At 33.9% G+C, this 16,458-nt stretch overlaps 1 protein-coding gene and 1 pseudogene across 5 annotated transcripts in view; both read right to left on the minus strand.

The window, feature by feature from the left end:
* LOC118187773 (putative polypeptide N-acetylgalactosaminyltransferase 9) overlaps positions 1–16,458 on the minus strand; it is a 907,951-nt gene that overhangs the window by 389,781 nt on the left and 501,712 nt on the right. The gene's annotated exons all lie outside the window — the stretch shown is intronic.
* LOC118184350 (protein GVQW3 pseudogene) lies at positions 4,396–4,776 on the minus strand (annotated as a pseudogene).

Raw genomic sequence — 16,458 nt, forward strand, 5'->3', positions numbered from 1 at the left:
TCAACAAGATTTTCATAGGTGTGCTTGAGCTTCAGGTTCAATTTACAGTGATGTGAACTTGTAATTAAGGAGCTTAATTACAAGTTCACATCACTGTAAATTGCTTTGCTATTATTTATAATGTTATTTCGCATTAGTATTAAGAAACATAAAAGTATTAGTATCCGTATTAGTAAACGAGTATAATTAAAGAATTAAGAGTATAATTCATGTACGATAGAGCTGCATCTCATGTTCACCAAACAAATGTATTGCTCCGTGCTAGCTTGGCAGCGCTTGTGATTTCAACAAGATTTTCATAGGTGTGCTTGAGCTTCAGGTTCAATTTACAGTGATGTGAACTTGTAATTAAGGAGCTTAATTACAAGTTCACATCACTGTAAATTGCTTTGCTATTATTTATAATGTTATTTCGCATTAGTATTAAGAAACATAAAAGTATTAGTATCCGTATTAGTAAACGAGTATAATTAAAGAATTAAGAGTATAATTCATGTACGATAGAGCTGCATCTCATGTTCACCAAACAAATGTATTGCTCCGTGCTAGCTTGGCAGCGCTTGTGATTTCAACAAGATTTTCATAGGTGTGCTTGAGCTTCAGGTTCAATTTACAGTGATGTGAACTTGTAATTAAGGAGCTTAATTACAAGTTCACATCACTGTAAATTGCTTTGCTATTATTTATAATGTTATTTCGCATTAGTATTAAGAAACATAAAAGTATTAGTATCCGTATTAGTAAACGAGTATAATTAAAGAATTAAGAGTATAATTCATGTACGATAGAGCTGCATCTCATGTTCACCAAACAAATGTATTGCTCCGTGCTAGCTTGGCAGCGCTTGTGATTTCAACAAGATTTTCATAGGTGTGCTTGAGCTTCAGGTTCAATTTACAGTGATGTGAACTTGTAATTAAGGAGCTTAATTACAAGTTCACATCACTGTAAATTGCTTTGCTATTATTTATAATGTTATTTCGCATTAGTATTAAGAAACATAAAAGTATTAGTATCCGTATTAGTAAACGAGTATAATTAAAGAATTAAGAGTATAATTCATGTACGATAGAGCTGCATCTCATGTTCACCAAACAAATGTATTGCTCCGTGCTAGCTTGGCAGCGCTTGTGATTTCAACAAGATTTTCATAGGTGTGCTTGAGCTTCAGGTTCAATTTACAGTGATGTGAACTTGTAATTAAGGAGCTTAATTACAAGTTCACATCACTGTAAATTGCTTTGCTATTATTTATAATGTTATTTCGCATTAGTATTAAGAAACATAAATGTATTAGTATCCGTATTAGTAAACGAGTATAATTAAAGAATTAAGAGTATAATTCATGTACGATAGAGCTGCATCTCATGTTCACCAAACAAATGTATTGCTCCGTGCTAGCTTGGCAGCGCTTGTGATTTCAACAAGATTTTCATAGGTGTGCTTGAGCTTCAGGTTCAATTTACAGTGATGTGAACTTGTAATTAAGGAGCTTAATTACAAGTTCACATCACTGTAAATTGCTTTGCTATTATTTATAATGTTATTTCGCATTAGTATTAAGAAACATAAAAGTATTAGTATCCGTATTAGTAAACGAGTATAATTAAAGAATTAAGAGTATAATTCATGTACGATAGAGCTGCATCTCATGTTCACCAAACAAATGTATTGCTCCGTGCTAGCTTGGCAGCGCTTGTGATTTCAACAAGATTTTCATAGGTGTGCTTGAGCTTCAGGTTCAATTTACAGTGATGTGAACTTGTAATTAAGGAGCTTAATTACAAGTTCACATCACTGTAAATTGCTTTGCTATTATTTATAATGTTATTTCGCATTAGTATTAAGAAACATAAAAGTATTAGTATCCGTATTAGTAAACGAGTATAATTAAAGAATTAAGAGTATAATTCATGTACGATAGAGCTGCATCTCATGTTCACCAAACAAATGTATTGCTCCGTGCTAGCTTGGCAGCGCTTGTGATTTCAACAAGATTTTCATAGGTGTGCTTGAGCTTCAGGTTCAATTTACAGTGATGTGAACTTGTAATTAAGGAGCTTAATTACAAGTTCACATCACTGTAAATTGCTTTGCTATTATTTATAATGTTATTTCGCATTAGTATTAAGAAACATAAAAGTATTAGTATCCGTATTAGTAAACGAGTATAATTAAAGAATTAAGAGTATAATTCATGTACGATAGAGCTGCATCTCATGTTCACCAAACAAATGTATTGCTCCGTGCTAGCTTGGCAGCGCTTGTGATTTCAACAAGATTTTCATAGGTGTGCTTGAGCTTCAGGTTCAAATTCATGTGATTCTCAAGCAACGATTTCTGAATTATGGCATTTACCAGGGAAACATTCAGCAATTGCTAAGCTAAAATCCAGCATATTAAGACATGTTGACGACAGAGGCGCCATCTGTGAAAAATATGTAATATTTGTGTTCTAAAACGATGACGCTTCTGTTTTTATAGCGCCATCTGGCGGCCACTTGGATTGAGTTTTTTGAGTGTGTTCTGAGACGCAGCCGAGAGATGTGAACTAACTACGCGGCTTTTTGAGTAGTTAAAAATTTTTAGTATACAGTCCATTTTTGAGTTTTTGTGTGAAGTGATTTATTTAATTATGAGTTTTACTGAGCTATTGACGGGCCCAAGACATCTTCGACAGGTTAGTGGCGTTTGGCGATTTTCCGCCAACTTGGCGACGTTTTGGAAGTTTTCAGAAAATTGATCTTTTAAGAACTAAAAGCGTTTTTTGCTAGAAGCTTCCAGAAATGTTGGCAACCATACAAATACGGCTGCGTTGGAACCGAGGGTTATTTTGATTAGTTATTAAAATTATTCAGAATTTTTTTTGTAAGTGATTTTGCTGATCTGTGATTTTCTTCTTGCGTTAGAGAGAATATGCCTCATTTCTACATTCCTCTTTGAGTTATTTATTGCTGTTTAGCTTGCTGTAGAGATGTTATTTATTTCATCAATATTTAAATTTATTTAATTTATTTAAATTTTTTTCTTGCTCCTCTAGCGTAATTGTCATAGAATCCGTAGCAAATAACAATATATCGTCCTGTTTACAGTAAAACTCAGCCTTTTATGAAATTCACAGTATTCTGTATGAAATATGTTTTCAACTGTGAAGTCAAAATTTTCACTTCGACACTCTATCTTACGTAGTACAGATAAGGCAAATTTTTATGGGCAAAACTTCTGTTTTTTCATCGAAAGAAGTTTCTCCTATCTTTTTTCGCATCTAGCTTTAAAAGCCTTAGATTAAAGCAGCAGCGTGATGAAAATTGAAAATCTGAGAACCTCAAAAAGCTGAGAGTTTCTTAAATGAAATCGAAAGATTCCATTAAAAAAGTAATGATAAAGGTTTATCAGAACTGAGAAAACTCTCTTAATCGATAACGTTATTTCTTACAGAAGAATTTGAAACTAACGCTGACAGTTAATGAAAGGTTTTGGTTTTGGTTTAGAATACTAAACTTGTTTTACATTTGATAGTTCACTAAACTTGTATGCATTTTTAAAAATAGTTTTATATTCCTCGAAAAAAAAAACTTTACTTAAATGTAGAAAGAAATCTATACTGAAGGCTGAAACGCTACGCTATAATACACAGTTACACTCTGAAAGCGTTTTCAGGAAACTTTGTAGAGAAGTCTTGTACAGGGAGTGTTCAGAAAGTAGTAGGACTCATTTAAAAAAAAAAAATTATTCGTGAGAATAGTACAAACGATTAGAATTTTTCGAAGTAGTACCCTTTCGCATCTACACACTGCTGCCAACTAGATTTCCAGTTTTCGTATGCCTCCATGAACGCCTGTACCGGAATGCTGTTTAGCTCCATCGTCACGACCTATAAACCGCCTTTACCGAGCCGTGATCACCCTTGAGCGGCGTAGATTTTATTCTCGGGAATAGAAAAAGTCTGGCGGGGCCAAGTCGGGGCTGCAGGGGGGAATAAGGCAGCTCTGCCACATTGTGCTGGGCAAGCCGAGGCACTACGTGGCACGCTGTCTGGCTCGGTGCGTTGTCATGATGCAGCCGCCAGTCGTTGGCGATGGCTGGGCAGACACGAACAATGCATTTTCGCTGTCTTGTTGAAGACTTCCAAGGAAAAAACTACATTAACTGTTTGTCCGGGTGGTACGAACTCTTTATGGATGACACCATGTCGATCAAAGAAGCAAATGAGCATGGAATTTTGCTTGGATTTGCTTATCCGTGCTTTCTTGGGGCGTGAGGAAGAATGGGGTGTGTCATTCTGAACTCTGCCGCTTGCTCTCCGGGTCGTATTTAAAGACTCACATATCGTCACCGGTCACTACATTGTCCAAACAAAGGGTCCTAATTCAAATGAAGAAACAGTCGTTGTCCTCATTCACAGATCGCTTTCCGGTTGGCCTTTTGCTCCTCTGACAACACTCGGGGCACTAACTTCGCGCACACTTTCCTCATGACTGAGCTTTCTGTCACGATCTCAAAAACTTGGGTTTGAGGAATGCTCAATTCATCAGCAATCATTCTGATACTAAACCTACGATCAATATTCAGTGAACCTTTCACTCGCGACACATTTTGGTTGGTCTTGCTGATCGAAGCGCGTCCGGAGCGTTCGTCATCTTCCACTTTTTCTCTATCTTCTCGGAACAGCTTGTGCCACTCTAAAACACAAAATCTATCCCTGACAGCATCACCGTAGGTGTCCTTGTCAGTCTCTTTGCCCGTTTTACCAAGCTTTACACAAAATTTAATCATATATTGCTGCTCCAGAAAACGCTCCTTGATTCTCCGTGACAAGATTTTTCGACAGGGGTTTACGGTACAAGTGACCTGCACTCTTCAACGGCCGACTGCCAATTTTTCCCAGCGTTCCCAATATACCCGTCCACCGATCGTGTGTCCGTAGACCGCCTCTCATACGCCCGTTTGCTCAGAAATAGACCAGTCTTACTGATTTCCGAACAGACGCTGTAGAGACATTAGGTTATTTCGAAACAGAAAAGATGAAAAATGAACAATGCCCTCGCCAGGACTCGAACCACGGACCTCTCGAATACGCGCCGAGTGTGCTGACCACTACAACACGAAGGCAGGCAAAGAAGGCGGGAGAAATACCTTATAGTTCTTTCTTTTCACCATCGATATAATATCTGGTTCACTGGGTTAGGTGCCTTCTCTTCAGCCTGTTGGATACCGTCGATGGAATTAAAAAAAAACTAGAGCTTAGTACTATGTCCTCCGGGAATTGACTACGTAGAGTGAGAAACACTGCAAGAAGAACCAGAACATAGAAAGAAAGTGCATGGTGGAGACACTTGAGACGAATGGGAAAAACGCCCTGATGACCGCTTATCTTGAGCATTGGAAAGTTGCTGTTACTTGCAAGAAGATACTGACATTGTCGATACAATGTGATCAAAGTTAAAGTGCGTACTGATAGTTACATGATTAAAGTTTTTTAAGAAATGCTATAGATGCTGCATTACCAAGACCTTTGCAAATATATTACGTACTTCTACTAATTCAATACATATTTTAGTTACTTTTCATAATTATAGTAGATATTAGGCATAGAAATATAATAAGGACAGGGTGTAGGTGCAGGTACAGATGTAAAGATGAAATCTTTACAAATATTTATACCTTACAAATCATGAAGCAAAACAAACTACCCGTATTTTGAATGATGGAGCTACCATTGTTACCCAGACGAGATGGCCATTAACACCTCAAGAGCACGCATGAGAGAATTATTTATATTTTACCTCAGTTGCAGAGCGATTGGGAAGAAGCACAACACACAGTAGAAAAGTAGAAATGATTTATCGTCCAAACAACATTTTAGTTCGTGCGCCATTATAGAAACGTTTATAAGCCATTAAAATAAGAGATAAAATATAATCTTGCCAGAATTCTAGCCACAGACTTTGCAATTAAAGCATGGACAGTCAACCAATTACACTACGGACAGCATGCAAGGGAGAGATGGGATAATTTCTCATAATTTAACTTTTAAGGAAATTCTACATTTAATTCAGAAATACAAATTCAACTGAATGTTTCTTTTGTTAAAATATGGTTTTGATGTCTAGTGGATAATACAGTTTAACAAAACTAACTCGAAGAAATAAAACACTGAAAAAAGTATATAAACTACGGAGCTCACAAACGACAGGCTGCCAAATGCTTACGTCTGGGACCTGAAAAATGAATTTTAACATTTTTGAGAAACTTTATCTGAATTTTAATTAAAAATAGTTACTCTGTAATACAACAAGTAGTTCTAAACAACGATGGATTAAGATTATCTTATATTACGCCAAAAGGTTTGCGAAAAGGATGAAATACCTTCGTCGAAGGAAACGGGTTCGTATTCACGATAACACATAAAACACGATAAATTTCATAATAATAGCCCATTCGCCTGGGTTTGATTGGGAGCTGAACTACTACTGTTCAGCGGTTTTACCGCTTTACTGCTGTTTGATTTAGGTCAAAAGAAGGATGAAATACTTCATAAATGACTTCAATTGTGAATGTGCGAAATTAAAGTGGTATGTTCATATACTAACATCACTATTTAGGAGAACCAATTTCTCTACAAAAATATTTTCAAAGGCAAAATTAAAAAAAAAAAAAAAATCTTACTACAGATCAGATTGGTATGAACCGAGGCCATGATTACGAGGATACGAAAATACATAATTTTCACCTACAGTTAAGTTAAATAGCACTAAAAAAGTATTTCCTTCTTTGTTTTAATAAACTACTGTACTTAAAATCATATTTCAAATTTCATCTATAAAGGATTTTTGGAAGCATTTTGTTTCTTTAACCCTTTGCGGCACAGTGTGTCCGATCTGGACACACCTAAAAATTTCCTTCTGTACACACAGAAAAATTGAATGAAAAAAGATTTATAGGTTACTATAGGTTACTCTGAACCTTCTTTATTTATAGTAGATGGCAGCTCAACACAAACCAGTCCATATATTTTAGCCATGTTTAGTTTTTAAAGACCCTCATTTTTCAAAGAAATCTTTCAGATTTTTTTTTAGCGTATAAATGGAATTACTTAGAAAGACATTTCTATGTTATTATTTTGGCTATATGCTAATCTCCTTATTCTATATTAGTTTTAAATTTTTACCTTGAAATCTTGCCTAAAATCAAACGGCGAACCCTAGGTGTGACCAGACCGGGCTCTCCGATAATCTAGGACAACTAAGAGACTGTATTCTTTGTTTCTCCGTATCTCTTCGGTCAGTTCATGAACAACAATGCTCGTTTCAACACTCTTTTTGAAGCTCTATTAAATCAGTGTGCCAATTTGGGCACACCCACAGAATTAAAACGATAAGTGTTATCTTCACAAAAATTAACGTGTGTACTCCTCTAGGCCTAATTAGACTGCTACTTTTTTTTTTTTTTTTTTTTTTTTTTTCTCATCAAAACTCCGACTTTAAAAGGCAGAGTGCCGGAAAAGGGTTAAAGTACCTACATATCTGTAACACCTTGAGTTTTAAGTCTTTGACCATTAAAACTTAAAAATAAGCAAAATTCGATCATGTACAAAATTTTTCTACCGCTTTTTAAATGGTTTCAAATCTCCGTAAACGGACTGGACGCATGTCGGCTTCTGTGGTTTTATTAATGTGTAACGTGAATATGAATGAATTCCCTCAAATTGTCCTCCACGAAGACATCTGTTTCTTTAGAGATATAACCTTAACGTGCTTTGTTGTATTCTAATCACTACATTTCAAGGTGGATATATATTAAGTGAAACAATCCACAAAAAGAATACAGTCACCGAGGTTCTTAATTCATCTGGTATTTGAATCTGGGTTAAACGGCGTCTGCAGTTAACTATATCAACTAATATATCGGAGAGAGCGACCATCGTTCAGAACGATTAAAATGTCTAAGGTGTATTAAGAAATTACCACATTTTTCTTTGCGTGTTCTCGTGGTTTAAGGCATAAATAGTTAGCCAACCCAAATACAAGTGGAAGATCCGTGGTTCGATTCCTAAAAAGGTGGTGTATTTAATTTAATTATGGCAAAGCAAACTAGGGCTATCTGCCTAAGGTGAGGGATGCCTTCGTGGAGGACTTTCTAAGGGAAACTGGCTCGTATACACGTTATACATGGCGAAAACCCCCAAAACACCCATGCAGCCAGCCCGTTCGCGAGATTCGAACCTCGGACCGAACTACCAGTGTTCAGCGACTTTACCGCTCGGCCGCTGGTAGACCCCGATTCCTAAAAAGAGAATATTTTTTATACTAGTTTCCTAGGTTTGAAGAATAATTTTAAATTCCATACAGTAGTGCCTGAACTAATATGTAGTGGGCGATAACTCGCAATCAGCCTTATTTGGTCGACTGGGTGACTTGTTTCTCCCCAGCTGCCCTTTGCGAGAGAGGAGAGAAAGAATATAAGGAATTATCTCTTTCCATGAGTATTCTGGAGGTGTGATTAGCACATCCAGATAGCAACTGAAAAAACCAGGTAAAGCCTTATGAGTCTTTGCCACCTTGTAGAACATTAGGTTAATTGGTAGCAGAAAAGATGAAATATATATATGCAACCGCCTTCGCCCGGAATCGAACCACGGACCTTTGGAATACCAGCCCAGCGTGCTACCGTTACTCCATGAAGGCACGCTAGGGAAGTGGGAGAAATACCTTATATACTCCCCTTTTTAAAGGGCGACTAGGGTTTTAGGGGACCTAGTCACCAAATCCTGGCTGTGGAGAATCATCATCCACAACCCTTTTAGTTCCGACGCCAATTGTAGAGTCATTAGGTTAATTGGAAGCAGAAAAGATGAAAAATATGCCACCGCCTTCGCCGGGAATCGAACCACGGACCTCTGGAATACCGGCCCAGCGTGCTACCGTTACACCACGAAGGCACGCTAGGGAAGGGGGAGAAATACCTTATAACTTTACCTTGAGCTACAAGAAGTAATTAGAACAATTTTGCTAGAGTTTGGATTCATAAAGGCAGAGTAAGAAAATAACGCAAATATTAAGTTAACATCCGCTGCCAAAAAAAAAAAAAAGGAATTTCTTTCCACCATTTTCTGGCTCACAGAAAATTCTTTTCAGATTACAAATAACAAACAGAGTTTGAAATATATATCTAATATGGTACATACATATATTCTTATTTTATTCAGGAAAAAGGAGGGGCTGCAAGGGAAAGAAATGGATCCTTTTCGTTCAGCAAATCCATTTATCTGTCTGTATCCCATTTACCTGAGTTCAAGCCTCTATAAAATGACCCTAAATTTTTTCCGCTTTTCCAGCTCCGCCTTTTTTTTCACTCGCAGAATTGGAATTCCCTTATTTTCACACCCCATCATTCGCACTTCCATCAAATCTCGAGAAAAATATGATTCGTTCACACATGAGCATCGGAATAAAATAACTACTTATATTCTACGTTAAAAGTTCTTTCAAGAGCAAATACTTCTAGAAAAACAACAAATTTATTCTTGATTTTTTAAAATGTGAAACTTAAACACATTTATTTCAACAGTAAAACAGCATTTATTACTGACAATAAACGCGAAACAGTGGGAATGTAACCTATCTAACCATTTGAAAATTCCGAATAATTCAGTTGTCTTTTTATATTTCTGTAAGCCAAACGTATATTTACTGAACCACACGAAAGAAAATCATAATTTCGAGTTCATATTTTTTCGTTTTGGTATTTCATTTTAATAAATAAAAAAATGAACTATTTTATTTCTCTAAATAAAGTATAAAACGCACTTGTTCTCCAAAATTAAACGATGAAATAGTTTATATTTGCTTAAACTCATATCTCGTTTCAATAAAAATAAAACAAGAAAGTTAACTTTTAGTCTTAGTCTGAAATTAAACTTAATCTGATTATTTTATAGGATTAATGGTTTTTAATTTTACAGTATTAAAACTAAGCAAAGTTTTTTTAATAAAACAAAAGGTACAAACTATTTCTGTTCAACTCAAATTAAACAAGACGTAATTTTTACAGGAAAATAACCAAATTAAAAAGATTATACACACCATTAAATCTCTGCTCTTACAGATTAAATAGTTTTTTTATTTTGATGGAAAATATTAAAGCACACAGCATATTAACAGAAAATAAGACTAGAGTTACGCTGCATATTTTTTAGAATCAAAATTAAAATTTTTAGTCCAGCTATTAAATTAAACTGAATTAAAACGAATACACAAATTATTATGTTAATAAGCCTGACACATGTGTCACCGAATGTAACAGAGACGTATGCAATTAAGTTAACTTGAATAGCCGTTGATTCGCCCATCTATGAGAGAAAGATATCATAGTTATACTTTGTAGTTTAGTGATGTTTTTCTTTTTGAAATTTGATTGCAAAATCGAATAATGCTACCACTGAGGATAAGATTGCTGAACACTGATAGTTCGACCCAAATTTGAATTAAGTGAGTAGATAATTTGCAAAGGCGTTGTCATTGTTTCTTGGCCGTGTAACATGAGTATGAACAAGATTTCCTGAAAATGTCCTCCACAAAGCATTTATTTTGTTAGGAAAAAAACACCTGTCTGTGTTTTGTTATAATAAATTAAACAAAGGAATAAGAGAAGTACAGAACCGCTGAATAGTTACGAAAAGAATCTGACATTGACAAAGTGCTGCTGATTAGCTAATACGCAAGTAGAACTGGAAAATATTTCAATGCACAGAAACTAATTAATGGCAATAAAAGCAATTTAAATGTACTTTGTTTACTTTTACATTCGGTGCTACTTTGGTAGACGGTTGCACGGATTTTTGGCGATTTACGTTGGCGGAATTGTTGGCGTGATTTTTACAAACATCAGCCATCTTGAAAAACGCTGTTTTTACGCATAGTAAAGTATTCGAAACTTTAAAAAAAAATAAATATCATTAAAAGTAATGGATTAATTTTTTGTTGAAAATGTCTTTTTTTAAGATGGCAGGCAAATGTAAATAAATACATTTACTATCAGTATAAAATACTAAAGTAAGGTTATTATTACTTTCATATAGCAAAGAAGAGAATAAAAACACCGCTATAAAAACATTGGGCCAACGTTTAATTAGATTAAAATATTACTGAAATTGACTATCGAATTAAAAACCATCATACCAACATTTAAAAGAATTAGAATATTATTAAATTCAAATACTTTAAAATACGTTATATAGAATATAATTAACATTAAAACATATGGAAAATAATTATCTCAGCAATTTCTGAAAATAGAGTATTAATTTTTTTAACAAAAATTGAAGTATACAATTATAAAATAAAAGAAAAATATGTACTTACATTTTTTTGAGTATTTAACCTGTTGTTTATTGATAAGTACCACAAAAAAATCAGAATCATAATTTAGATAACATCTTTGAAGGAATTCGAAGATATGAATTAAATTTTAAAACGACGCGGAAATGCACAAATTGTCAGTAACCAATCAGGAAGCTGATTACAGCTCGTTAATGCACAAATATTCTATAACCAATCAGAGAGCTTATTACATCACGGCTAGAACTAAAATTATTTAAAAATTCATACATAATAAAATCATTTTTTAAAAAAATGCAAAATTAAATTGTATTTTAATATTTAACAGCCATAAATAATGTTTAAAACAATAGATTAAATTTATACATATTAAAACGAATTACTTTTAAAGTGAGGTGACGTCATTGATTACATCATCCACAACATAAAATTTCATAAAATATGATAAACAATAAAATTTTTATTTCAAATAAAAATGCAAAATTAAATTGATTTTTAATATTTAAAAGCCATAAATAATATTTTAAACACGGAACTTATGCACAATAAAACGTATTATTTTTTAAATAAAATGACAACAAAGTATCGGTTACCATAAATAACTTATCCAGCAATGGGTTTACTATAAGTTGTATTATTCGCCAAAGGAAAATCGCCAAAAAATCGCCAAAATCCGTGCAACCGTCTACCAAAGTAGCACCTTACATTCTTTGACTAATATAATAAACGAAACATGTAAATTTTATATGCATCGCGAATTACAATTAATCAGCACTTAAAGGTTATCCCACCCATGCCAATCTGAGTTTTAAAAACTGCAAAAATTCTTAAAATGAAAATATTTAATAAGGAAAAAAATCTAGACTGAAATCTGCTAATTTTTTAAGCTGTTTAATTATACCTGGATTACATTTTACCCACCTATTCCTGAAGTTGCTAAGGATAACAGTCAATTACTCAAAAGCCGATCGTACAGCTTCACCCTGCTTGTTTAATCTAGTTTAAAAATTAAGTGTTTGTTGTTCCTGAACAATGACTTACGGTTCAAAGAAAGAAAATGTTACTATTTTTATTATAATTATTGCTATTGTTGGTATTGTTGTTATCATCATCATGATTACAGAGAAGCTACTTCTGTTCAACAATTTTTGTATGATTTAATAATTCTTAGATGAACAAAATCGGCAATGCCATTTAATCATTAGAAATTCTGTACCACATTGTTGAAATTCAGAAAATAAATTATGCACAGTTCATCAACAGCAAATGTTTGCTAAACGCAACAGAAATTAAGGAACTTTCAAGACCGTAAAAATTATAATTTATTGATTAAGGTATACCCAAGACATTAAATTCAACAATCTGGATACTGTGAAACTTTGCGTAAATAAATTAACTTAGTCTTGTCATCTAATTTTCTGCCTTAAAGGCAAAGGAAGAGATGAGACAATTAACATCGATCCTATGGAAAGATTAATGAAATTCATTACCTGTAGTATAATGCTGGAAGCTTTTAAATGCATAGTTACAGATGCATATCTGAAACAACTTTAACAACTGTAATATTCATCTGAATTACTTTCTTGATGTCTTACAAATAATCCACTCTGATCAATACAAAAGCTAAATTCTCTAAGGCAATTCGAGCTGCTTTTAAATGCAATAATGTATTGAAACGATGGAAAGTTATTTTGAATCTATTAAAATAACTAGGTAATTTTATTGGACACTCAATGAAACGATTCCCAGCGACGAGAACTTCTTCGAAACATTTACAAAAGTAGTGAATTTGAAATAAATAGTTATTCTTCGAAACTTAAAAGCGGACTGAAAAGGCAATTAACTATTTAGAGATCCCTTGTACAGACCGTGAGTTTCATTAAATGTAAACAAATATATTATTTAATACCGTAAGTAATTAAATGTGTTCCACATTATTCAACAACAATCAAGCGAATAAAAGTTTAGAGACTATTAAAATTTTCAGATCTAGGAAACACGAAAAATTAACTGCACCCTCGCCGGCATCCAAACCACAGATTAGACCAACTTAGCTGGCTGTAGTAACCACTAACATCAGAGGTACAGGAAAAGTGTGGAAAACACCAGCGATGTACCATGGATCAATTGGTAATATCTTCCCATACTAACTAACGATAAAAAATGAAAGCTTCATAAACATTTAGAAAGATTGAGAAAATGAGCAACTGATGCTTTCCAATGCATTTACACTTACCAATTATAGTACATCATGTAATCCCACCGTTCACCCCGCATCCAGTATTTATTAAAAATAGCGGTTTTGGATATAAATAGATTATAGTATAATTTAACCCGCGGGAAGGCGCGTGGGGTGTATCATACCCCAACCCTACATAAAAGTGGAATATTCCTAACTTATGAAACTGAAATTCTGTGCTGCTTTCAGTAGCCGAGTATCCAGTTGTGGTTGACTTTCAGAACCGCTTTTTCTTTGCCTGTGTGTTTCAGAAAAAGATTTATCGGTATTTTGTTGGAACTGGGATATGACACACACCACGCGCCTGTCCGTGTAAGTGTTTTTCTGACTAAATATTTAGTTCAGAAATTTATTTCTAGAGTGTAACAGTAAATATTTCTACTCGCAAGTGATTTTAAAGTACTTGACATAAAATTCTTAAAAATTTCTAACTGCATTATGGTAAAAAGAATGAGTCCCTATGAACTGGAGATGCAACGCATGAGGGATTTATTAGAAATATTTGAAAGCGATGAAGATTGCATTTCGGAAACTGAAGATGAAACTAAGAATATTTTCTACAATGTTTTGGTTTCGAAAAAGATAAAACATTAATTCTTGATGTTCCTAAAAAAGGAAAAACTGTTCTTATGCTTTCAACATTATATAACGATCATACTATTGGAGAAAATAAATGTCAGGAATTATATGTTTTAATAATACGACTAAAGGAGCAGTGGATATGGAGGATGAAATGTCAGCCAATTATTCAATTGCCAGAATAACGAGAAGGTGGCCAATGGTAGTTTTCTTTCCTGTACTGAATGTTGCTGTAATAAATGTTTGAATTATATTACATTCAACTGCTAATCCATCAACAAGAAACAGAAGTCGGCTTTTGAAGGACTTAGCATTACAATTAATGAAAAAAGTATTGAACAAAGATCAGAGATTAATACTTTTCGAAGAAATTGACGCACTGCATGCAAAACAAAAGCAGAAGTTTCGACGAAGAATTAAAACGAATACATGAAATTCGAAACAACTAAGTATGAAAGATGTGTTAAATTTTTTGCCCTCGCGCCAAGGACAGAAGAACGTGAATGCAATGCTTAAAATGTGGAAGCATTCTGTGCCAAGAACACATGAATGTATTTCGTTCAAAATGTGAAGAAATAAAATAAGCATGGTGTATTAGAGATGCAATGAAACTTAGAGGCATGATGTTTATTATTTTCATTTATCTTAATTTTAACTCTAAGATTATTTCGGAAATTAATTTTTTGAAACCCAATTAATTATTCACTTATTTATAATACACGAGAAAAAAAAGTTTTAAAACTAAACATTATTATTTTTATTGTATTTAAATATTTTTAGTATTTTAAATAACCAAGAAAAGTTACTAGAACGGGCGCGTGATACCCCACGCGCCCGTTCTAGTAACTTTTCTTGGTGCGGCTTCCGCCGGGTTAAACACAATTTGAAATCCACAAATTCAATTGAGAACATATGTTTTGATGTTACAAAAATAACAAATAAACAAAATGAGATAAATATAATAAGCAATGGGAACAAAATATTATAATGGACTTATAATAATACTAAAATAATACTTATAATAATACTTATAATAATACTAAAGAAATGTTCACGGGGTCAAATCGTTTGAGAATAACGTCAGAAAACACTGTGAGTTAACCTGAGTGTTCAGGGATTTGAAAATACAAAAATTGGGAATACAATAAATAAATAATGTTGACAAGAAACTAACACTTTTAAAAAAGGTACTTTGTAAAATGTTATGTTGCAGCAGAACATTACAGTTTATAAAATTAGCAAGTGGAATCCTTTTGAACATATTCACGATATGAAATTTCATTAAATTCAAGCAGCGTGAGGAACTTATACTTAACAAAGATCTATGCCGTAGGAAGAGAATCGTTGCATAATTTTTTGAAACTTAAGATACTGATGGTTTTCTATAACTAGCAACGTCTGGAATGCAAGGAGATCAATTTGTGGGGATTTTATGGGATTATTCTTAGTTAAGGGGCATGAGAAGTGTAATGATAAGGCGTTCCTTGTTCCTCTCATAAACAGATGTCAGATTTTGCCATATTTCTGCGTAGAAATATGTGAAAATGAGTCCATGTCCTGTTATGAAAAATTCGAGTACAGAGATGCGAAGTCTACATCAGAAATGAGATTATATTGGTCTTCATTGTGAAGCATTATTCCACAAATTTTGCCAATATTTGAATCAAGTTGTTTTAGTTGGTATTTGGAATTTGAACAAGGCCATAGAAGAATGATTTCTATCTTGATTAAAAGCTGCTTCTTTGAGATAATTCATCTGCCTGATCATTATTAAAGTGGTCTCTATGCCCTTTGATCTATGAAATTTAAATTTTGTAGTTTGAAATGAAAGTAAGAAAAGAATTTATGCCCGGAATTTAAAACTAATGGAGAGAAAAGTTAATCGCTAAAATAGATGTCTGGATGTCAAATTTTATGATACATTCGTTGATATTCTTGAAAATGGCTATTTCAGTCGCTGCTTTTATGGCTAACAATTCTGCCTGGAAAACACTCTTATTGTTATGTAGATGACTTTTTCAATTTATGATATGTGAAGGGGCAATATAAAAATAGACTGCTGAACCAACTTTTCAATTTTGATCCATCAGTATATACACTCACGTTTGTGAAAATTGCAACACCATGAAGGACTTACGCGAGTGAGCTGAAATTTTCAGGAAATGCAAAGTAGCGCATGATATGCAAATGATTAGAATTGCAAATCCGTAGCGCATGCGTATGCTGAGCAGCGCCCTCTGAACGGCTGATGGATCCGAATAAATAGACGGCTGTAGCGAGGCGTGTATGGTTATCGGTGGT

Source organism: Stegodyphus dumicola, chromosome 5 (assembly GCF_044657685.1).
Source record: "Stegodyphus dumicola isolate Sdum_Otavi_A_Nest chromosome 5, ASM4465768v1".
In the NCBI taxonomy this organism is placed as follows: domain Eukaryota; kingdom Metazoa; phylum Arthropoda; class Arachnida; order Araneae; family Eresidae; genus Stegodyphus; species Stegodyphus dumicola.